The following is a 24,494-nucleotide window of genomic DNA, read 5'->3' as shown; positions in this document are numbered from 1 at the left end:
CATGTGCGACATTATACCTTTCAGTGCACTTCTTCCAATATCATAGCACACATGAAATGTTCTTCGACACACTACTTTGCCACTGAACTTAAATGTGTATCTATTATGCTGCCTTTTCATTCCTCTTTTGGTGACATCAAAACTTCTGTCGTCCTGCAATATGCCCATCAGGTAAAGGTCTTTAGCATTTTCCTCCATTTCTCTGACGTTCAGAATGTGTTCAAACACCTTTTCAGCACTAAGTGCTTTAGCGAATTCACGGTTGCAACCACACCCTTCAGAGCAGAATTTATGTATTTTCGAAAATTCTGCATCGTTACCAGGTACAAAATCCTTCGTATCATCAACATCATCACTCTCTTCATCTTCTTCAACAACGCTTTCTTGATGAGAAAGGTAATCGCAAACACGCCCTTGCACTATAACATTGATGTCATGAGAACCATCGTCTGTATCGATCTCATCATTTCCGTTCGGCGAATCACAGAGTTCTTGTGAAGCATATGATGTCGAACGGGTGTTTTTCCAAAACGTTGCGAAAGAACACTCTCCAACTCCTGTATTAAAATGAAATATCAATTACAGTCTGATTTATACTGCGTACATAATAGCTAACTTTAAATGGACATCGCACGGTATTAAGTCACTTAACAAATCATTTAAACAATATATCATTTTACATGCGTCACTTTGCTTATAAGTGATTTTGAAGCGCTAAAATTTTTATTAAATCGCATTAAATCTAAGTAAGGTAACATGATTAAAATTCAATATAATTTAAGTAATAAATAATTTGCATGTTACTATCTGCAAATGACAAATAACATGCGTTGATAAACACGTTCCGAAGCCGGGAATTTAACTACTATCAATCAATTTCACAGCGCCTAAACGCATCCATTACACCACAGGCACAACTGTCAATACAGTAAGAAAATAAGGGTGATATACAAATAATTATTAAATGACAACAAAGAAGCAACCATTTTGAAATGTCAAAACTCGTATGATCATATTTTCTTCATAACAACGTACATAACCATTTGTTGCTCATTTAAGCAAGGTTAGTATTTATTTAACTTATCTATATCTTAAATACATGCACTCTAATGATAATCACACTTTCTCATAACAATTAACGTACACAACCATTCGCTACTCGTTTAAGCAATTTCTTTTTAAGCAATGTCTATTCATTTAACTATCTATCATAAATACAGGCTTGCAAACTATAAATTTACTGAAACTCATTTCACGAATATCATGGCTTTCGATTTGGATAGAGCAAAGTTTACTAGATTTCTAAACGCTATTGGGCAAAACTGCAACATGTTGTTTTACTTTCTCTTCAGACGATTCATGTTAGTTAACCAATAGAAATTTACATATTTCAAACAAAAACGTTCAAAACACTACAATTATGAACAACTAAATACTTACCTCTATTTCATCATCCATCATGTTATTCCGAAAATTGCAACAATGACGCAAATAACTATTTTTACACCAAACGCTAAAAGTAAATTTTTTCCCGGGTAAAACAATGACGTCGGTTAAAGCGGGTTTTCCCAATAACGTCATCAATGTCATTAAGGCAGTTTTTGTCGCGTCGCGGCACATATGGTTTGTTTAGTAAATTGTGTGCATTATGTTAAGAAGTCAACTGGAAGTTGTTTAAATACTTACATGTGTTTTTGTTCTGTTAAACACCTGTGATACATTGTGCATTTTATGTTATTTAAGAATGACTCAACGGGAAGTTTTGTTAAAAAAATTTGTTACTTATAAAACAATCTTGCGTTTTTACTTTTATTTAAAAAAAATAATCATTTTAAATGTACAACATTATAAGTTAATAACAAATACCAAACATATTAATTCATGCCCTGGACAAACCAAACATGAAATAGTTTGCAAAATAATCAGCAACTAGTTTGAATCGAATCGAAAATAACCGAATCGGACCATTTGGTAGCGAAATCGAATCAAATGGAATGATGGGTGAATCCTTACAGCTCTAGAAATAATCTACTATGCACACCTTCAGCTCAGCAGGGTTGGGAGTGGGCATTATTTATATTTGAGCATTCAAGATATATTGATTGTTAAATGCATTGTATGCATTGTAATAATGTTCCGTGTAGATCTGCAGGTCAGTAGGGAGGGGGTCTCACTTATTTTTATTTAGTGTTTCTTGTAGTGTAGATCTGCAGGTCAGTAGGGAGGGGGTGTCACTTATTGTTATTTAGTGTTTCTTGTATTGTTTGCATGGTAATAGTGTCCTGTACTGTGCAGACCTGCAGCTTAGTTGGATAGGGGGCAGTATTAATTGTTGAACATTGCACCACGTTTCATGAGTTGTAATATATTCAGTGCCAGCTTTTTCTGATCTCCGCGCTATTTAATTGTATATCTTTTGCCAAATAATGGTAAATTTCTTTTAAAAAGTCTTCCCACAAAATAAAATTTTCACTTAGAACTGGCTTTCCCATTTAAGTAACATCATAGCATCAGACAGTTTGGTTAAGAAGATACAATTGTAGACAAAAAGTTGTAAGTGTTGTGGGCGGGGAAGGATCAGGCATCATTCAGTTTTGATCCAAGATACATTGTAAATTGGAATGTTCACTAATGAAGGTGTCCTACTCTCCATGTTCCTAATGCTAGAAAGAACTCGATAGAAATATTTTGATTTGTAAAAATGTCTTGTATTTGCAAGGTTAGAAAAGACGAAATAGACTTTCTGCAGTTGCATGCTTGTTTAAAATTAAGAAGTTATAAAGCAGGTTATTGCGAGTTTCATGATTCTTAAGCATGGTTCAGTTTTGTTCAGTTCAGTTCAATATGAATATTACTGTTAAATTGTCGCTTTAGCTAGAGGATTTTGTTTACAAAACTTGGCTTATATATATCCAACTGTGAAATTGAGAAGGACCAGTGCATTGGGCATTTCTTTTGCTGATTGGATATTGATTACATATTCTATATGGCATGTTAATTTCCAAAATCAAATAACTTGTAAATCTGACAGACAAGTTCTTTTTTTAACTTCATTGAATTAAAATACATTTTTTAGTTTAAACAGCACTATTCAATTTTTTATATATATTATAAGCATTCTTTGCTTGTGTAGATTTTCCTTCCTTGAATATAACTTTTTTGCTCTACTACATGTACATGCAAAGCTTGAGGCCTACATGTATATCAAAAATAAACAGATTCAGGTTCCTTACCAGCTGTTTTGAGTTCATCATAAATTTCAGATACCCTGGTTAACCTTAAAAGCCATGTCTTTAAAAATAATGTTAAATTGCAGGCTTCAAGCAATGACTCAGAAATTGTTATCCGTTCTTCCACCAGCCGAAGCCACAGTTCCTAATCTTCAAGCCTGGGCAACAAAACGCCCTTGAAGAGCCCATATGGGGACAGCCCATTTCTTTTGAAGACCTTCTCGACCGGGCTTGTGTCCCCAGGCTCCCAGATGCTGAAGTCATTCAGCCCCACCCATGGGACGGGCAAGGGGTGCTCAACAGAAGGGAGTGCTCTCTTGAGGAAGATTCGCCACGACGAAAATCTGATTACCACACAGGATATAGAGAACATGGAAGAAGCCTTCAAGAAAAACACTCCCCAGCTCGACCACTCTACGTCTCTCTGTAAGTGCTGCAGGGAGTTTGGTAAATTTTGAAATCCAGTATGAAAATGACCATTTGCTTGAAATGTAGAATGGTCATACATAAAGGTGTATGTAAGAATTATATGTTTAGTTGTTTAGTCAGTCATTTTACAGAGATTTGTGGGTTATTTTGTTTCTTGCTATGTGTTGACTGCTCTATAAAAAATTGGCTATGTTTATATAAATGTTAAGAACTCGGCCTGATATATAGAAATATATGTTTATGAACTTACAAAAAAATTATTTGGCTTATGATTTAAAATTTATTTTGATGAAAGACAGGAAATTGGCTTCAATAGAATAAAAATTGAATTCAAATGTATGATTTGAATCTGTTGCCGCTGCAGAATGGTCTTTGCTTCTGATTCTTTAGAGTTGGTTGCAAACAAATTGGTATGGTAATTTATTGTTTTAGGAATTAAGACAAACATAGCAGTTTTGCACTTATGCCTGTTCATGTGACGCCCTAGCGTATCCACAGTAAATATTATAAACCAGGATTTTCAACAAGTGTGTTTGACGTGCAAGTGTGTGTGTATCAGTGTCTAATAGGGGGTTTCATATCAATAACTTAAGTTATGTATATGTATTAACTAATTTTAATGAAATGTTGGATATAGCAAGGAGACTATGCTTGGGAGTGTATTTGGGGCACTGTGTTTTTATGCCCCCGGATCGAAAGATCGAGGGTATTTTGTTTTTGGCCTGTCTGTCTGTCATTGTGTCATTGTATGTGTGTGTCCTAAAACTTTGACCTTGGTTAAAGTTTGATAACTTTTTTAATATTGAAGATAGCAACTTGATATTTGGCATGCATGTGTATCTCATGGAGCTGCACATTTTGAAAAGTCAAGGTCAAGGGCATCCTTCGAGGTCAAAGGTTAAATATCATTGTATTTTTCTTTCCTAAAACTTTAACTTTCGTTAAAGTTTGGTCATAACTTTTTGAATATTGAAGATAGCAACAACTTGATATTTGGCATGCATGTGTATCTCATGGAGCTGCACATTTTGAGTGGTGAACATATGTTAAATAATAAACTTATTGATTATTCAGGATTTCCAAATGTAATCGGACTGATTGATGGAACTCATGTTCGCATCCAAAGGCCAAAGAACCACGAAGCCGATTTCATAAATAGAAAAGGCTACCATTCTTTGAACGTGCAAGTATGTTATCTTGTTTGCTTTTGCCACAACAAAGTTTTTCAGTACTCATAAATATGTGTTTTTTGATCACTGATGTATGGCAATAACTAATATTAAATATTCTATTTTCAATAGCACTAACATTATTCACTATAATATCAGTATAATTAAAAATTAATAGTATAATAAATTATGTATTATTATTTTATATTTAGATGGTATGTTACAACAGCAAAAAAGTGAGGAGCTTAACAGCTAAATGGCCAGGAAGCACACATGATGCGAGAATATGGAGAGAGTGTCATCTACGGAACCAGTTCGAACAAGGTAGCTATATATCAGATACACATGTCTATGGTTATGACTAAGCAAATTACATACAACTTGTGTCATAAAAGGTTAAATACATTTAAAACAATACAATAGGATTTAATTAACATGATATGTTTTATGAATAATTAAAATACTTTAGTCCGCCCGCCCGCCGACATTCAGCAATCTGATAACTAGTTTTTTCCTTCTGAAAACCTCGTTAAAATGGATAAACCCTTGTGTCATTTACCTTTCACCTCAAAATTGCTAAGCGTTTACACGTTGACTAATTTTATTAACAGAAGAATGTTTTATTTCTGAACAGGAGCTCATAATGACTTCATTCTTGGAGACTCGGGGTACCCATGTACACCCTACCTGATGACTCCTTTCCGAACCCCTTAAGCACAGAATCAAGAGCAGTTTAATCTGGCTCTGTGCAAAACAAGAGTGCTTGTGGAGCAGACCTTTGGTATTCTAAAAAGAAGATTCGCAATACTCCATTACGGGATAAGGACTGACTTGGCGACAGCAGTGACCTATATCACTGCGTGTGTAGTTATGCACAATTTTGGAATTTAACATAGGGGATATCCTTGAAGAGGATTATTTGGATGATGTTTTTGAAGAACATGTTTATCATGAAAATGTTGAAATAAATGCAAACCATGTTGGGAACATTGTAAGGCAACAACTAGTTCAACGATTTTTTAATTAAATTAAATAATGTACTGAGTTAAACTTCTCTAAAAAGTGTGATGAGTTAAACTTCTCTAAAAAGTGTGATGAGTTAAACTTCTCTAAAAAGTGTGATGAGTTAAACTTCTCTAAAAAGTGTGATGCGTTTAACTGTTAATAGTCTTTAACTGCACTGTACTATATGTGAATTAGTCTCATAACTTTTAAGATTGTACAAAGCTGTTTCCACTGATTTCCAGATTTTAGTGGAGACTTTATGTTATTTGAAAGAGAGGTAACTCTGTAGTTCATGTTACAAATTTCTGTAATTTTAACTCAGGGGTAAGCTCCCTTTCATTTCACTGCACTTTAATTTTCATTTCCGCTTTTCAATTGTTGTGCTATGAATTTGTCTGTTTAAGAACGGCAATTTGCAATATTGAAACTTCTTATTGCCTAATTCTAAACTGTAACATGTTTTCCTGTGTCAAGTTCTAATTCTAACCAAAAACGTGACTTTATTATGTTGTAAAATTAATATGTATACATGTACTTTCTAAGTACGGTTCTACTAACCCTACCCAGGAAACTTGATTATGTTCTCATTGAATTCATGTATTTCTGTGTCAAGTACTGGTTCTACCCAGAAACATGACTTTATTATGTTGTAAATATGTTGTTAAATTAATATGTATACTTTGTAAGTACTGGTACTACTGGTTATAATAACCATACACAGGAAAATTACTTGATTTATTGTTATATTCAATTAATATGCATTCATAATGAGTACTGGTTCTACCCAGGGTTTTTTTGTCTGAAACTATTAAAATTATTACACACATCAGTGTAATAATATTACAGACACTCACTTGTTGTTATCAATATTGCCTTGAGCTAAGCAAAAAGACTTTTCAAACACAAAAATTAATTTGCATGTGTATTTTTATATTCATAAAAGTATCCTTTGGTACGTCTACCATAAAATAATTAGCTTACAAGAATTACGGCAAACAAGCATGCTTATCTATGTTTTAGTTAAAAATCGAGCGGTCTGTGAGATAAATCATAACAAAACTTTAATTAAGTTGTGATATTCTGAAATTTATTATGAATAAAACATCCAGAAAATCTGTGAAATATGTAGTTCTAGATAATCACAGATTCACTAACAGAAAATGCAATTACAGTACATACAAGATAGTTTTACTAACAAATATCCACAGCAATTTATTGTTACTGCAAATAGTAATATTTAATTAAACAAGAGAACAACAGAAATGGTAGTTTACAAACATAATTGTCTAATAAGGTACACGATGGGCTGATACTAGCAATAATTAAAACAAATACACTTACATATAGTAAGCTAGTTGAATATTGGCAACAGCAGTGACATATATTACGTATAGAATGTTGACATATATGGAAACCATGTTGGGAACATTGTAAGACAACACTTAGTCAACAGATTTTTCAATTGAACAAATAATGAAAAGAATAACATCCATCTATTTAAGTAAGAATAACATTCATCTTCTCAAGTAAAATGACAAATTTATATTTAATATCAGCGACATAGTCCTATTCAGGCACACAGATAAAGCTTCTTTATAAATACTGGTAACATTTTACATTAATCAACCTGGGTCCGTATTCACCAACCAACTCTAAGACTTAAGAATAACAAATAGACTTAGAACCAAGAAGAAAACACCCAGCATTTAAATATATGCATTCTACCACTGGTGATTATGTCATTAACAATGTTTTACATGAAGTATGATATTGATAGAGGTGGTATATGCCATTTTTGACTCAAAATTCAAGCCATACTTGAATATTCTTATTAACAGAATCTTATTTATTCTTAGACTTAAGTCAAACAAGCAAATTCGTTAAATTGATATCCCCCGCCTAACTGGAGCTTTGTCACATAAACAAGCATTTTTTCAAGATACAAAGGGCCATAACTCCATTATTAACCGGTGGTGTACAATGCCATATGGCAAGCATCATCCTCTTATCCATATATATATACTCATACCGAGTTTCAATGAAATCCGCCAAAGCACTTCCAAGATATGGCTCCGGACACAAAAGTGCCGGATGGACAGCCGGCCGGCCGGACAACGCCTAAACAATATCACTCTGCCCCTGGCCGGGGATAAGAACTGTTTGGTGAATATGAGCCTATATATTTCTATATTTATAATATTTCTTACAAAAATTCTATTGAGAAAACAGCGTAGACCCAGATGAGACACCACATGATGCGGCGTCCCATCTGAGTCTACGCTATTTGCCAAGGCCTTTTTTCTAGACGCTAGGCATAAATGGGTTAAATAATGAAAAGAAGAACATCCGTCTACTCAAAAATAACTTCAAAACTTTGTGTAAAAATATCAATAATAACAATTTGGATGGCATCATTTGAGACTGTAGATTTAACCCTTTCCCACTAAGAAGCAAAGTGAAAATGGCTATGGGCAAATAGCATAAAACCAGAACAGCCTGCAAGTAACTCGCAGTCTGTTCAGGTTTTATGCTGTTTGCTGCTCATCAGTATCTAAGGTTTGGATATGAAGCCTTAACAACTTGAATCTAGTAATAAAGGTCTTAAATTAAATATAACTTTTTAAGGGACTACAAATGTGTGAAAATGCGTAACTAAGTGGTAAAGGGTTAACATTCATTGCTTGAAGCATTTAACATTTTAATTTCTTCTTCAATTTTTTGGGCCTTTAATCTAGCAACTTTCAGTTGTGCCAGTATCAATTTATTCTTCAATCGTAGATTTACTTGTTGCAGATGGATGTTCTTCTTTTCTGCTATTAGGTTGTCCTCAGCCAATTTGTTGAAACTTGCCCTAGTTGAAACAAATAACAACATTGTATTAAAATTTATAAGGTTTTTTGTTATCAATGCAAAAAATACCATAAATCATGGAATAAAAAAAAGTTAAATTTGCTAAATCGATTTAACCTTCTTAATTATGTCCATTTCATGCATATCTCATAAAACGTATAGTAAAAACCATTTGAAGAAATGACACATCACGTAATTGCTTTATAGGTCGCAGTGGTGTAATGGATATGGTGTCCGCCTAGCGACCAGGAGGTCACGGGTTCGAACCCCTACCGTGGAAGTTTTCTTTAGATCTCCCCTCATAGACACCAAGTACTGGTTCTAGTCCCAGGAAACAGACTCAAGAGCGTTTCAATAAGCCTTAGGCTTTCGATGCAATCGAGCTAAAATAAATAGGTTTAAATTAAAATTAAGTAATTGCTTGTTCACATTTGTCATATTGACATAATAACATAGAGGATATTTGTTGGATCCGGTGGATTATCGATTTTAATTCACGAGTGATCATAGAAAATAATATTTTCACGAGTGGCGCAGCCACGAGTGAAAATATATGTTTTCTATGATCACGAGTGAATTAAATTCGATAATCCACCGAATCCAACAAATTTTCTTTTTATTTAATGCATTTTTCACAGTTTATATACATTGTTCAAGAGTTTAACTAACGAATTTTGCTGGGATAATGACGTCATTTCGTAAAAAAAATGACGTCATTTCACAGTAAACAATGAAAATTATCGATAATTCTCACTGATAATTTTCACTGTTTGAAACAGTGAAATTATCAGTTTTAATTCACTGATATTTCTCTATAAACCACCGGAAAGCATTAAATAAATTTACATATTTCATTACCTGCATCAGAAGCAGTGCTTATTGAACATTGACTTACACAAGTTTAGTTATTGTTGTTAATCTAGTTTATATGTATGTTCCATGCTTCAGTTCCATGTCTAATTTATAAATATTTGTCATTTTTGTGTATGTTCCATGATTCAGTTCCATGAATAATATACAGGTTAATTATCTATATGTTGCTAGCATTGAAAGATTTGCAAAAATGGAATATTATAATACATATAAATGTACATGTAAATATTAAATAATTGTTTACCTCTTTTACTCTGGTTTTTGTTGGCCATTTTCATTGATTTGGTATTGGTCTCTGTAAAACAATTATTCAATCATAGGAATCCTGAAAGTGCATTGAAATGGACTTAAAGATTTGGCAAAAATTAAACCTCACTTTCATACCTGCACATTGGTGTGGAATTGACCTAACTGGCTTGTGACCCCACACAATTACATGGATGACATAAATGATGTTTCATTCAATTGGAAAGTTATATTTCAATGTTTCAATTTTTTATTTTTGGAAAAATCACAGTGATATTAAATGCTTCATATGATAGGGATGAATTGAATATGTATGCATTTGGTGAAATAATGTTCTTATAATACTCACTGGTCCCTGATGAGCATGGTCCAGCTTCATCTTCCAGTGCATGTTGGAATACACTTGACGTCTTCTGAGCTCCAAGTCCTTCAAATATAAAACAATTTGTTTGTTTTTAATGAAAATAATGAAAATAAAAGTACTGCACCCCTTCATGTATTATTAACAAAGTTTATCATAAAACTAAGTTAACTCAAAGGCTAAAATTCTTGGTGTCATTTGTTTAATTTAAAATGGACTTTTTCAACCAATTTACCTATTTGTTATGAATTTACTTACGCAACTTTCATACTTCAATAAGTTTTTCATATTTATTTTTCGTTCACCAAAAATTTAAAATAAAAATAAGGCCCCTGTCACTTACCTCTTTCATCTATCTTGAATGTCATGCAAGTGCTACCATCTGTGTAATAAACGAAGCAAAATGATCTAGTATTTAACAACGATATTAAAAAAAAATGTATATATTATCATATAAAAGATATTTTGCTCAACTTCACATAGCTTTGGCACCCCATTTTAACAATATTACAAAGTGAGTAATGAATTGATAGAAATTTATTAACATGCTATGTTTAATACAAAAGCTCTTTCCATTCACCATCATGTAATTAGCCAAGATGAAGAGCATAATCTACATTAATTGTTTACCTATTGGCATCTTGCCCAGTTCAATGATGTTGATTGAAGCACCCTCTGGAGCTAAGAAAATAAAGCCATACATATAATTTTAAAACATTTAACAGTTTATAATTAACAATCACACATCACTTGTTACATGGACTGAAAACAATACCAACAAACAGACTAAGGTGAGTTATGATGAATCTTTAATAACATACTTTTCTAATGCACTTAAACATGATATGTATTTCATTCTGGTCATAAATTAATAATATCTTTGTTAAACATTACCTTCATTGAAGAATTAATACCAAAGCATAATGCCAAAAGAAAAGATATTAAAATGATAAACATTGACAAATGGTATTATATTCTATATAAACTGTACAAACCATCAGTGTCAATTGCATTGGGGACCCCTGCCACAGAGGCGGAATCCCCAAAATGCTGAAGGAGAATCCCCTCCGGAATGGTGAACTTTTTCACCCGGGGCCCTCCACCAGTGCCTGGCCTCCTCATCTCATCATTTTTTGTCTTTGCTATAGTTATACAGTCCAACCCCTACTTCCGGTCACCCCTCATCGCCGGTGACCCCGTGTAGGCGGCCGGTCTGTGCCGCGACCGTCGATAAACACTATATAATGCACCCCTCTTAAGCGGTAACCCCGTTTCTCCGGCCAGCGGCCAGCAATTTTGCATCCCAAATGTTAAATTTCCCCCATATGAGTGGTCACGCGCAAGTAAGTCAGTCATGTACATTGGCAAAATTACACAGACGCAACGGCGAAAAAATCGATACGTACTTCCAGTCTGCGGATTAGGCTCTGTAGTACTGAAGCGTGATGTGTGATAAACATTTTGACAGCCAGTTTGCAAATTGCAATTAATTAGCGGCGGATTATCGGGTTATCGGGTTAAAAGCAATATGCGACCGTTTGATCTTTTTGTTTTCGCACGTGCGAATATCACCTATTATTACTGGAAAGGAGATTCTTAATTTATAATTAATTATTTGTAGCTCATACTATTTCAAGCACACGTTTATGACAATTATCGGCTAATTAAAAGTTAAAAAGAGCAACGAAACTTTTAACCGAAATCAACTGATCTACATGTTCTCTGTGCTACAAAGTTTTTATCCAAAAATCAATACACGCATGCTTTCGAACCATGGGTATGGCGTGACATTGTACATTGGTGCATAATTTTCGCGCGCTTTTGTCGGGACAAAGGAAATACATGATGCTAGATATTGTAAACGTCTCGTTAACATTAAACAATCGGGAGTGTGTTTCGGATTACAAATTATTATTCTCATTTGGGAATAAAACAAAACATTTATATTTGTTTTATATTTACAATGATTTCAATATTAATTTTGATAAAACCCTTTACGCGGCGAAAAAATGTTTTTATAATAGTATGCATGAAAAGCACGATTACCAGGAGGATTACACCTGGTTGCTATTATCAGTCTCTTAAGTAACTGGCCACGATTTTATCGTGAAGGAGATCACTGTCGGGACCAATTCGTGCGGTAGGTATTCACAGCCATAAAACTGCAATAAACCGACTAAATTATCGATTTATAGTGACACGGGAGTTATTCACGCATAACTGATTCACAACTGTTCCCATCTTGAGTGCATTGGGGCCATACAACGCGCATTGTGTAAACAATGAATCATGAGAATGATTATTTTTCATTGACTTGATTCTGATGATGCTGATATTGATGATGATTAGAGAGATGAATAGAATATTTTTTTGAATGAAAATGTTGTCTTATAGCTGATTTTAGAAAGGAAGAAATAAAATTATTTTAAGTATATACATTGTTTAGTACATGTACACATATTTACCATTTTGTTTATAAAAAAATTGAACAGTTGGCCATGCACTCATCAACTCCAGACTCCCTATGACCCAACCCCCTCTTAAGAGGCCACCCCGCTTAAGCAGCCAATTTGGCTGTTTCCCTTGACTGGCTGCTTAAGAGGGGTTGGACTGTATTGAGAAGAAACTGTGTAATTTAAGAGTCCAAAATAAACATAAGGAGCAAAAAGGAGCAAAAGTTACACCAATGTTTGATTTAATGCTATTTTTAGCACTTTTCATGTATCTTGATTTGTACAGTATGTACATTAAGTATGCTGGACCGGTGAAAATAGCAATGTACCAGATAGTTATTAATATAACAATGTTGAAAATTTCATAAAATTCCTCAATATATATAATATAATTATGGATTTTTCAACAACATTATTACATGTACAAAATAGGCTTAAAATATAATCATGAACCTATAACAAAAAATCAATTACAAATTTCAGCTAATTTTTACACAGTAACTATGATGTTCCACTTTTCATGTGAAATACAATAAATGTGGAACATTTTATTTTCATTACATAAGAAGCAGCAAGAAAAATAAGACAGGAGTACATTTCTTAAATTTCACTTACTTTTGTCTTTCATGTTATAATATTTTTTCTTTATCTCAGAACCTGAGCGCTTATAGGTGGAAAATTGGCTGAAATAAATGGAATGCGATTGGGTACATTTTTTAAAATCAGAAATAGAGTCTAAGATATGCATAAAAACAAAGAAATGATTTGTTTATTCCTCAAAACATTTTTCCACATTGCATTCTACATTTCATGTGTGTTTGACACAAACAATTTTGTTGATGAATTATTAACAAATGAATTAGTAGAAATACATCATTAATAAAAAATGACACAATATGGGTTTAGTTGAATATTTTGGAATATTTGAAACCGGGTAGCACAATAATTTTACCATAGAGAAGCATTATAACTTTATATTATGGCAAATATTTTGTGCTCAAATCATCTACTGCTTTTTATATTTATGTCACATAATATTTAACATTCTGTTTGTTTTTAAACATTGCACAAATTAACAATTTTATTATAATCAATAATTAAAAACAAAATAATGAATTAACTGTACAAATATTCCTTCTGCTAGAATTTCCAAAATTGCGAAAATTGATAACACCAAAAGTACAAACCAGTTTAGAACATTTGCCACGGCTTCCCAGCCTCTCCTTCGAACCTTTCCAATTTTAAGTGCGCCACAACCGGTCATTGGGCCGAACAGGACATCATAGTTCTTAATTATTTCGTTGGCTATAACAGTTTCCTCCTGTTCGGCCCAACGATTTTTACTAGTAGCATTGATAGCAACGTTAGCGTTGTTGTCCGCCATCTTGTATGTTGTGACAGAAGACACGTGTGTGTTTCAGAGTTTATTTACAGGTCCTACTGGCCTCTTCACGAGGTTACGGTAGCCCGACCTGGAAGACAGAAGACACGTAAACGGTTCCGAGTTTTATATGCGTAACCGAAAATGCCGGGTACCAAGGTCGCTTACATCAATAACAAATAATTCTTAGTAAAGAACGCTAAAAATATCGTTGGTGAATACCGATAAAGAATCGACCTAAGAACGTTCTTAGAAAAGTAAAGAATAATTTTTTTTCTTTATTCTTTATTCTCAAGTAAAAAATTGACATGACGCCTTATCTATGATCGCTCCGCCCACTAGAATTGATCCACCAATCAGCGATCGATTAATCGGGCGCATTCGTTAGCAACGACCTGTCCGCCATTTTCTAGACAAGCTACATGTTGAGGTTCACTTTTATTCCAACGAGTTTCTTTTGTTTTCCTCTAAAAAAAACGATTAAAAATGGTTAAACGGTGTCAATGGGGATTATGTAACTCGGACAATCGATATCCTGAAAGATTAGTTGGTGACATTTAATTTATATCGTTTCCAAAGCCGAAAAGAGATCTTGAGAAGTGTAAGAGATGTATGCTATTGCCTTGTTCTTGTTAAGTCGTGGGTAATTGTGTATAAACCGGTAAAATATTTTATTAACTAAAGAGTTCAAATCAATTAAGATTTAATTTCACAAGTATAATCCTTTGTTAATCAATTTGGATACTTTTCGCTGATTTAAACGAATACACAAACTTCTAACTGTTTGTTTTGTTTACATCATGTCAAGCGGCCATGTTGGAAATACGTTCTCATTGAGTCGTGGATTCTGATTGGCTGTTGTATGTAAGCAAATATGTCATGCTGTAAACACACTAATGCAATATAAACTGCAGGTTACATTCTTTATTGAATGTAATATGCAAACCAAGTAAGTGTTTTATTGTGTGTGTGTGTGTGTTTTATAACTAATTTATTTCAAACAATAATCATAAAATTTTATTGAAATACATATGCAATTTTATTTTCTATAACAATAAATAATTTAAATGACAAACAAATTATTTGATCAATAAAAATTAAGAATTAAAACAGAAAAATTCTGTTAATAAAGCTAATGCAAGAAAAGTCAATAAACAGTAATTGCAAAATATCTTCACAATTGATTTTATTGACAAATATGCAAAAGTCATTATTGTGCATAAACTCAATAATTACTTGTTAGTCACTTACTATTTACACAACAACAAGCACAATTATAAACATTACATACTGATGGAATGAAATTTACTGATCCATAACAATTTAATAAAAATACTATTTAAACAACCTAACAGATGAAGTAACTGTCAATAGATTTAACACTCTCTTTCAGCACAATGCGGACAGAAGAAATCAGATATCCGGCGCACAACTCTGATCTGTGAACAAAATCGCAGATGGCACCAATGACCACAGGCTGTGCACTGGGCCCATTTGACGATCACAAGTTCATCACACTGATCCAATCCTGGCGGTGAAAACTTCTTGCATATACAACAGTTGCTAGCTGGATCTTCGTCTTCAATTTCGCTTTCAATGTCAGAGTCCACGATATTTCCTTTGCTTGTGCTTGGTTGGGGTAATTTGTGCAAATTTTGTTTTGATCTATTTGTTTTTTCTTTTGTGTTATTTTCTTCTCTCTGTTGTTGGTATTCTAGCAGCTGAAAGTATGTAGAGTCTTCTGTAATGGCCTTTCCACCCATTTTTGGTTTCTTCTTTTTGTCCTGTGTCTTACTTTTATTAGCTTTTGGTTTTTCAAGTTTGGCTTTTGGAGCTGTTTCCATTAACTTTTCATCTAGGAGCTCTTTCATGGTCCTAATTGGCAATTCTGGAATGATTTTGGGGAATGATTTAGACGGCACTATCATTTCTGCTGGTACTTTTGTCGGATCAAATGGCAATATGCCAGCTTTCCGGAATCCAGACTGGATTGTTGCTGGTGTCATGGATTTTAAGTAAGCCTTCCCGGACAAGTCAGCTATGTCATATTTTGTAATGACTCTTCCCCTCTGCTTAGCCATGTATAGATGGCATTCATTGTGGAAAATAGACTTGAACGGCCCAAAACATGTAATGTCCAATGGTTGGAGGGCATGAGAACTGTGTGGGGGTAGCACAAACAGTATGACTTTGTGCGCTCTTGCCCAGTTGACTATGTCAATGGAGACATGCGAAGCATGGCCATCATATATGAGCAGTATAGGTTGGGAAATGTCACCTGATCCTCGTTGAACAAATTTCAGAAAGTGTTCTTCAAGGTACTTCATCAATACCTCCCCGTTTACCCATCCAGAATCCGACATGGCGTAGTTGGCACCGACTGCTGCATTTTTCAATAGGTCATGGTTTGTCCGTTTTCCCTTGAACACATAGTAAGGGGGTAGTGCTGTTCCGGCCGCATTTACGCACGCTATAATGGTTGTGGTGCCTGTATTCGGAGAGGTGACAGCTTGAGTTTTGCTTGACGAAACTCCTGTGATAACCTTTGATGGTCGATGCTCTGGCTGAATGCCAGTCTCATCCAGATTATAAATTAGATGTGGCTTACACTTCAGGGAGTACTTGGTAAGAATAGCATCCAAATCTCTGAAGTAGCTGTCAATATTCTCCTGTGTGACAGCGGCTGCTCTTGTTGATGAAAGACCCCTTGGTTTAATGACTTTCAGCCTGTGTGCCCATCGTCTCAAGAAGGCATAATACCAGTTGTTGCTTAGTTTGGAGTCAGTTAAACGTCTTCCCAGTTTCACAGCCAAATCACCTGCAAGAATGTTCAACTGAGAGCGATTAATGCCATACCCAACCTGGGCCAACCCTTCCAGATGGCTAACAAGCAGTTCTTCTTCTTCATGGGTGAACAATGAATCTTTTCCCCACCTTGAGCTGATCTTGACTTTGTTCAACACTCTGTCCCTCAGTGTTTGTTTTGGCACAATATACATGATTGCTGCTCTATCAACTGGCAAATGGTCATCTTTCACTGCCTTGTATGCACTCATCATCATTTCCCTAGAATATGCCTTGCTTTTCATCAGTCTGATAGGTTGTTTCTGAAAAATAAAAACAAAAATGTGTTTCATTGGAATTCTCAAAGTGAACCCATTGTTTCTAAATTGATTTTAACAATTCAATTAAGGAACAATTGGTTGAGTGTGACCTAAACTTTAGTGTGTTTACAGCAAGTGCTTCGCGCATGCGCAGGCCGTCATTTGTGTAAAAATGTCAACAGACGATGTAACATGGGAAATACTCATAAATAGGGGATTTTGTGTTACTTAGAAACAATATAAGGGTAGAAATAGTGTTTATTTGTGTATAAAAATGCATCGGGTTATGGTTAATTGAATTATTTACCTGTTTTTGACGCATTTTCGATCTGTAAAATGAGCGCCGATTTTGTCAAACTTTTTACCGGAACGAACTGCAGCGCCTGCGAACGTTCTTTCAAGTGATTTCACGCGATCTCTATAACCACGACACAAAGGGAACCCACGACTCAATGAGAACAAGCCAACAAAATATAAATACATGCGTTCGTCACCACGAACAACTGAACGTCAACACTGTCAAAGACAATTATAATATATTTTTATCGGATATACTAGCAGATTTAAATAGTTTATGTTATCGATCTGATTATCACATAATATTTCACTTTTTAAAAATAGTTTTATCAGTTACTAGGTCAGAAGCGAGGTTCATCTGCATTACTTAAAGAGAAATTAAACCCAGCATGAAGCCTAATTCATGCCGTGTTTTATTACTCTGATAGTAATGCACTTAAGGTAGCGCACCTCTAATGATTTCCCGCGATTTCTTCGAAGGTTGAAGAGCCTACTATTAGGTGCCTTAGCCTAGTGGTTAAGGCGATAGACTAGAAATCTTTTGGGATATTCCCGCGCAGGTTCGAATCCTGCCGACGACGTATACTTTTTTGCGACGCGTTTTATTTATTTTCTAACGTAATTTGATTTAATATGGCATATAAGCTATATTTATTGTTAAATATGTTGCAATTTTTATGCACATTCTTCAATTATTAAAATTAAAACAACGTTATGGCGAAATTGGGTGATTTACTGTTGAAAATACGAACCAAGCATGTTGCATTTTTATTTTTATTTCAAAAAGTAAACGGTAAATCTGTCTATTTCTTGGTATTTTTGCTGTATATAGTGTTTCTATAAAAACTAAGTTTAAAATATGACTTAAATGATACTATTTTGAATTTTATGACACTTTGTTTTTAACCGACCCAATTTTTACTTGGCTGAAATCACTTACATTTCATGGCGCTCTTCCATAGATAAAAATTTGTAAAAAATAAATGTCTGTAAAAGAATACTTATTTCATCTTGTTTAAACTTTAAACACCTTTACAGCATCTGTACACACCAACTGCATGCCCATATTTGGAAATTTGAATGAATTATGGAACTTTTATATACCCCAGGGGTGAAAATAAACTGGACAAAAGCCGAGTGTGGGGGTGGTTTTGAAAAAATCGGTATATTTTTTTAAAAAGCATGGAAAGCCTACCTACAAATTTGCATGTAGTTCAGTGAAATGATGCTGATTAAGAAAATAATTACTTAGATTATATTTGGATATGTGCCCATTAGAGGTGCGCTACCTTAATTGACATCATATCTGTTATTTGAAGGTGACATGTGATATATTATCTTATTAACGGTATCTACACATTTGCACTCATGTGGTGTCACCAATAAACGCTTTTAATACACACTAGGAGCTCGAATGCCTAGATCTCATTTTTTAAACGAGTTTCGTTTATTTCGTTCGGATTAAAAAACGGAAATGAAATATGGCAAAAACGGTGTAAAAGGGTTAATGCAACTCTGACATTTGGTATCCAGAAAGATAAGTTAGATGAATTAAATTTATACCATTTCCAACGCGGCAATGCAGTCTTGACAAGAGCGAGTGGAAGCTTCAAGAATTACCGAGATCCCCTTTATAGAACATTAATTTATTTCACAAACTTGAAATGTCATATAAGCAATTGCTAAGCATTATTAAGTATGTATTATATCACGTGTGCATGTAAAATAATTGAGAATTTTGGTACTCAATTCGTGTAACTTTACGAAATCCCCGTTAAAAATCGCGTTTCTGTGTGTGTCAGAAACAAGTGAAAACCATTTTGTTATTATTTTAATAAAGACGTATCGATAAATGCTATTGTAAAATAGCTATTATTACTGATATTAGTTAACCAATAAATGCGGTAACTTCGGGGAAGTCGGTACCTGCGCGAGCGTCTGATATTGGTAGCCTTATTAATTTATAATAGCCTGACCGTATTCCATTTCGTACAACGCTAATTTTATATCAGACAATGTCCAAACTTACTGTGTTGTTTTTGCGCTTTAAATTATAGTGATTGATAAATGTCCCATAAGCAATGTTTGATATGATTAATATCACTTTTATACGCAATAACATGTGGGATTGAGGTACCCACCCGGCGTCAGAAAGCGCGTAAAACTTCACCGAATTCCCAGTTATAAAGCGCTATTTCGTGTCAAATACACGGGTAGGGGGGAATGTTTCGGTAATAATTTTGTTAATAACACGGGTAAATACCAGTGTAGTGTTTATTTATTGCAAATACCACCATTACACGTAATAACGGGTTCGATTTCGGTAAGCGCGCAAGCGTTTGAGAGCGTGTTTAATGTACCGATTTACCCGTTATAAATAGCTGATGTTCTCTTTAATCGTATATTTTTTTGCATTTGCATAATAACTAAATGGCATCAACCCTTTTACAAGTGTAATATGGTGTTAAACAATGCCATAAAATCATCCGGAATATCGCGTAAATCTATATGCAGTCTATAGGCAAAGAAGCCATTTTGGTGTTAGCTTGTCTAGGTTTTCTTCCCGCTGAGCCACGTGATTAAGTGGGCGGAGCGATCACTGATAAGGCGTCATGTCAATTGTTGGTGAATACGGGCCCTGGATACAATCAAACTAGTGGTATTTAATTGTTAAAACTAAAGTAAAAACAGATTAAGTTAACATAATCTAACAATGCGACGTAATATTGAAATTGTTTGTGATCTTTCCTGTTTACGTGCCATTCAAAATAGTCTTTAAGAGGTCCAAGTAAAAGCAGAATAACAAGACAAATAATTCAAATTAACTCAGTACAACACACTTCAGTAGAACACAGAAGGATTTGTTCAAACTTTATTTTTTGTTTCACCAAAGCAAAATATTAAAAATAAAAATGGCTGCCATTTTGAACTTCCAAAAAGCTGTACGTCGACGTCAAGCACGATACTACATCGTTAATGTTAATGTAAGTCTATACAAAGTTTTCTTTCCACACAAGAAAAAGTCTTAAGTCTACTTGCTCTTGTCCGTATCATAATTGTTTTGTTTTCTTTTCCTCATTCCTCTCCTTACCTCTTACGTTTTCTTCTTCAATTGGACACCCGCTCGTCAGACCTAATGACTCATATAGATTTTCGACTTTCGATGCAAACCTTGTTATATAACAGTTGAAGCCATATTAAAATAAACACAATATTACAAAAAACAAACAACAACACAAACAGAGATCAAATAGAAATAACGAATATCTGAAACGAGTACACATATTGCCACATTTGGTATGTTTATACGATTTGATTTAACTTTTTTTTGAAAAGTAATAACACTGTAATTGCCACTATTTTTATAAGATTCGTCTTAGATTTATAACGGGCCTGGACAAAGTAAATACCCCAGCCACGCTACTGCCCAACTTTATGCCCGCATAACAAAATAACACACCGTTAATTATTACTACCCAGTTATAAATATGTTTCATCCTATACGAAGCATCCATGAAATATACAGACACAAACCGCATTATGTGTTCTGCTCAAATATATATCGTCTTGTCAATATAAAAGCTGCAACAATGACGTCATTTGATATTTGATATAAGTGTTGTTTTCAGTCATAATTTTTCTCCACTTGTAATGAAAAATGCGGCAATGATGGGATCATTAGAATATCAGGTTAGTCTCGTATACTTATTCGTTTATTTACTCAGCACGAAAACTTGATCCAACCACCAAGGCTTATGGTTTAGGTTGTCTTAGCATTGCTAAACTAACACCTGTTATTCTCGATATACAAGAAACGTTTCACCAGCTGTCAAGACCATTACTACTCTAATATTCTGAGGATAATACACATACGGGCATGACGAACCGCTATTAAATAAGTATACAGCTTACTGTTTACGGGCATGTTGTCGCTACTGCCCTTATGAATAATTCGCTAATTAACCGGCAAACATTTGTTATAAAAACACAAATAAGCAAACACTTATAATCAGAACGTGTGCTTTTATTGACTTGATAGGTTCTGACGACGGGCATATATACAGGAAGATTTATCGATATTTTCAAAAAATCAGGATATGTACAATTTGTATTGCATGTTCGTTTGCCATTCAGTTTACAGAAAATAAATGAAACGCCGAGTACGCATATCTGTATGGGCTCAACATAGGAGTGTCAACATTGAAAAAAAAACGGATATGACTGTGAAAACATCCTGAATTTCTAAGATTTTGATAAGAGTAGAGAGAAATTACTCAGAAAGAATACTCAAGAATCGTCTTCAATTATGAGAATTATGAGGCTGGTCGCGCAAGTTATTTCACGGAAGTTAAAAATTACAAACGATGGTTTGGGTGTTGACTTCCCACTGAAAGTGTTATTTAAATCATGACAATAGTTAGTCTTGGTATTTCGAGAGAAGATGTTATATTAAACGGACACTGAACCTCTGTAAGTGTGCATTTATGTGTTAACTAGATAAGCATTTTAATTATTATTTTGGTTATTTTCGGATTAAGAACACTTGTTGGTGTTACTGTGTGTTTCCGATTAATGTTTATTTGCATGTGTTCAACTTACGTTTTTCATTTTCAGTTCAACTTTTGCAGCGATCGTTCTATACCGTTGTATTAACAAAATATACAACATAAACCTAAAATGGATGATAAAACAGTGGTTCGAGAGAAAAACGATTCAAATACCGTTAAAAATATACCAATCATCGTGTATATGTCAATTGTTTGCTCTGCTGGCATCATCGGCAATTTCGTCGCCTTCCTGTTCTACGTTTCAAGGAAAGATAAATCAGCTGCAAATTTAGTGCTTACTGCACTGTCTGGAAACGATTTTATTTGCTCTATACTACTGCTTGCATCAACAGCTATGCTCGTTAATTCGATGACGTACACAAATGTTGCGGCGTGCAAACTTCAAGGCTTCCTGAACCACGTCTTTGTTTCGAATTCCTTGCTGTTACTATTCATCTTAGCCCTGGATCGGTACTTCAGTATCGGCAATACATCAAAATGGAAGTCATTATTTGCAAGAAGGAAAACAGTGATGTGTAACATAGTTTGCACATCTGGACTTTCAATCTGTTTGTCAATACGAGAACTTTTCTTTTTCGATGTTGTGCCAAAAGACTTTACTGTAGCCGAGAATGTTACCGTCAAAGGTAACCGCTGTATGATTACTAGTGAAAAGCGTCTCACAAAAATCGCCAACGCTTTTAATATTATTGACTTTATATTGATCCTCGTTATTATAACCGCAATGCTGACTCTGTATTCGTTAATCATACGTAAGGTTTCTTTTGTTGGCAAACGTCGTTCAACGCGAGTTAATATTGGTACGGACGAAAGCCAATCGACTGAAGTTTCGGAAATGTCTTTAAAGGCCGTAAAACAAAGTCCAGATGAAAATACCGTTGTTGCTCGAAATAGACCTTCAAAAATTCGACAGAACACTATTAATGTCAGAAAAAGTCTGCACTGGAGCTCGACAATTGAACGACGGCTGACGCAGATGGCATGTATTCTTACGTTGGCATCCGTCTTGAGTTTTGTCCCTTACTTCGTTGTGTCAATAGTAGCTAAATTTCATAAAGGGCTGCCCATTTGGGCTAGGATTGTATACAGATCTTATGCTTTGAATTCCACCATGAATCCTTATCTGATAGGATACTACAACTCGGAATTTCGGGCGTTCATCAAAAATATCATAACTTGCCGTTTCTTACCAAGTTTTAAAAGAAATTAAAGGTTTAACATACGTATTTTGAAATTTCTAAACGGTCTAAACGTTACATCATGTCTAAAATTCATTGAATACATGCTGCTTACCAGTGTATCATAACGCAAACATAGTGTTTTCCCCATGTCCTTTTTAAAATATCTCAATGTTCTTAGCGCTACGAAGTTTTATACAAAAAAAATACACGAACGCATGCCATGCAAACGACGTGACGTAGTAATGGATGGCATAGTGTGCGCGTACTCATCGGAACAAATGATCAACACACAATACATAAGCACTGTTTAAATGAAGCTACTGCTTTTTACCGTTGCGTTAACATCAACGTGTGTTTATAATTACATCGTTCGTTTTGCTCATTTGCGAAATCATAGAAAAAAATCCTTTGTAATCAATTAAGGTACAATTTCTTAAAACGCTTTTCAAGTCGAAATAATTATGTTGACGGTATTAATATGTATCAGTATAGTATTTCAACCGGATATCATTATCAGTCTAGTAATGAGGTAACTGGCCACCATTTTATCGTGTAGGAATATACCACAGTAACCGATTAGCGTGGTAGTTATAACATAGTCAACAAACTGTCTTACATGTTTCATTTATATAGTAGTTAGACTGAATATGTGGTTACCTTTATTAAGCAATGAGGAATACGTTGGTATGTATTTCTTTGGATTATGTTTTATTTGTTATGTTTTACCTCCATACATTATTGTAAATGTTCAGTAGTTATCTAATGGTTAGGAATACAGTTATATAATGGCTATACGAATAATACACGATTGAAATATTATTCAATAAGTTTTAGTGATTGTAATAATTTGAAGACTGAACTTCAGTCTTGATTATGTGCTCTCCGCCCCAAGAGAGGTCTTAGTGGAGTTTCGAGCGGGATACAGGTGACGCCCTGATTCCAGAGGCGCCCCTGGCACAAAGGATTAATCAACATAATATGTTTATATATTAAAACTTTTTAAGACATGCCAAATTTTCACAATAACACTCAAGGGCCTATATTACCAATATACATAAAGAAAATAGTAACCAGCCCAAAAGAAGACAAACATATTTATAAAATATTAATCCAAAACAGTAACATTTCAGCTTGTCAAACAAAATGAAATTCAGTTTTGTTTAATGTTGACTAAAAATAAGCGTACACAATCTCGTATGTTCAAAATGAACTTTGTTGCCAATTATATATGTACATTTTGTTAATAACGATAATAGTATTATCTTTTTCTGGTAATGACCATATTCCCAAGACATTTATTAAATGTGTTGTTGACACTATTCGTAGAATACAATTAAGCATATCTAT

At 34.3% G+C, this 24,494-nt stretch overlaps 1 protein-coding gene and 1 long non-coding RNA gene across 4 annotated transcripts in view; both read left to right on the top strand.

Moving 5' to 3' along the window:
- Positions 1 to 24,494, top strand: part of LOC127834677 (E3 ubiquitin-protein ligase RNF169-like) — a 70,776-nt gene that overhangs the window by 14,635 nt on the left and 31,647 nt on the right. The gene's annotated exons all lie outside the window — the stretch shown is intronic.
- LOC127834678 (uncharacterized) lies at positions 3,520 to 6,651 on the top strand. The gene is made up of 4 exons (XR_008028049.1): positions 3,520 to 3,656; positions 4,734 to 4,846; positions 5,041 to 5,152; positions 5,463 to 6,651. It is a non-coding gene; the product is annotated as an uncharacterized LOC127834678 (long non-coding RNA).

Source organism: Dreissena polymorpha, chromosome 6 (genome assembly GCF_020536995.1).
Source record: "Dreissena polymorpha isolate Duluth1 chromosome 6, UMN_Dpol_1.0, whole genome shotgun sequence".
Lineage (NCBI taxonomy): Eukaryota > Metazoa > Mollusca > Bivalvia > Myida > Dreissenidae > Dreissena > Dreissena polymorpha.
This window is presented reverse-complemented; position numbering and strand designations above follow the sequence as displayed.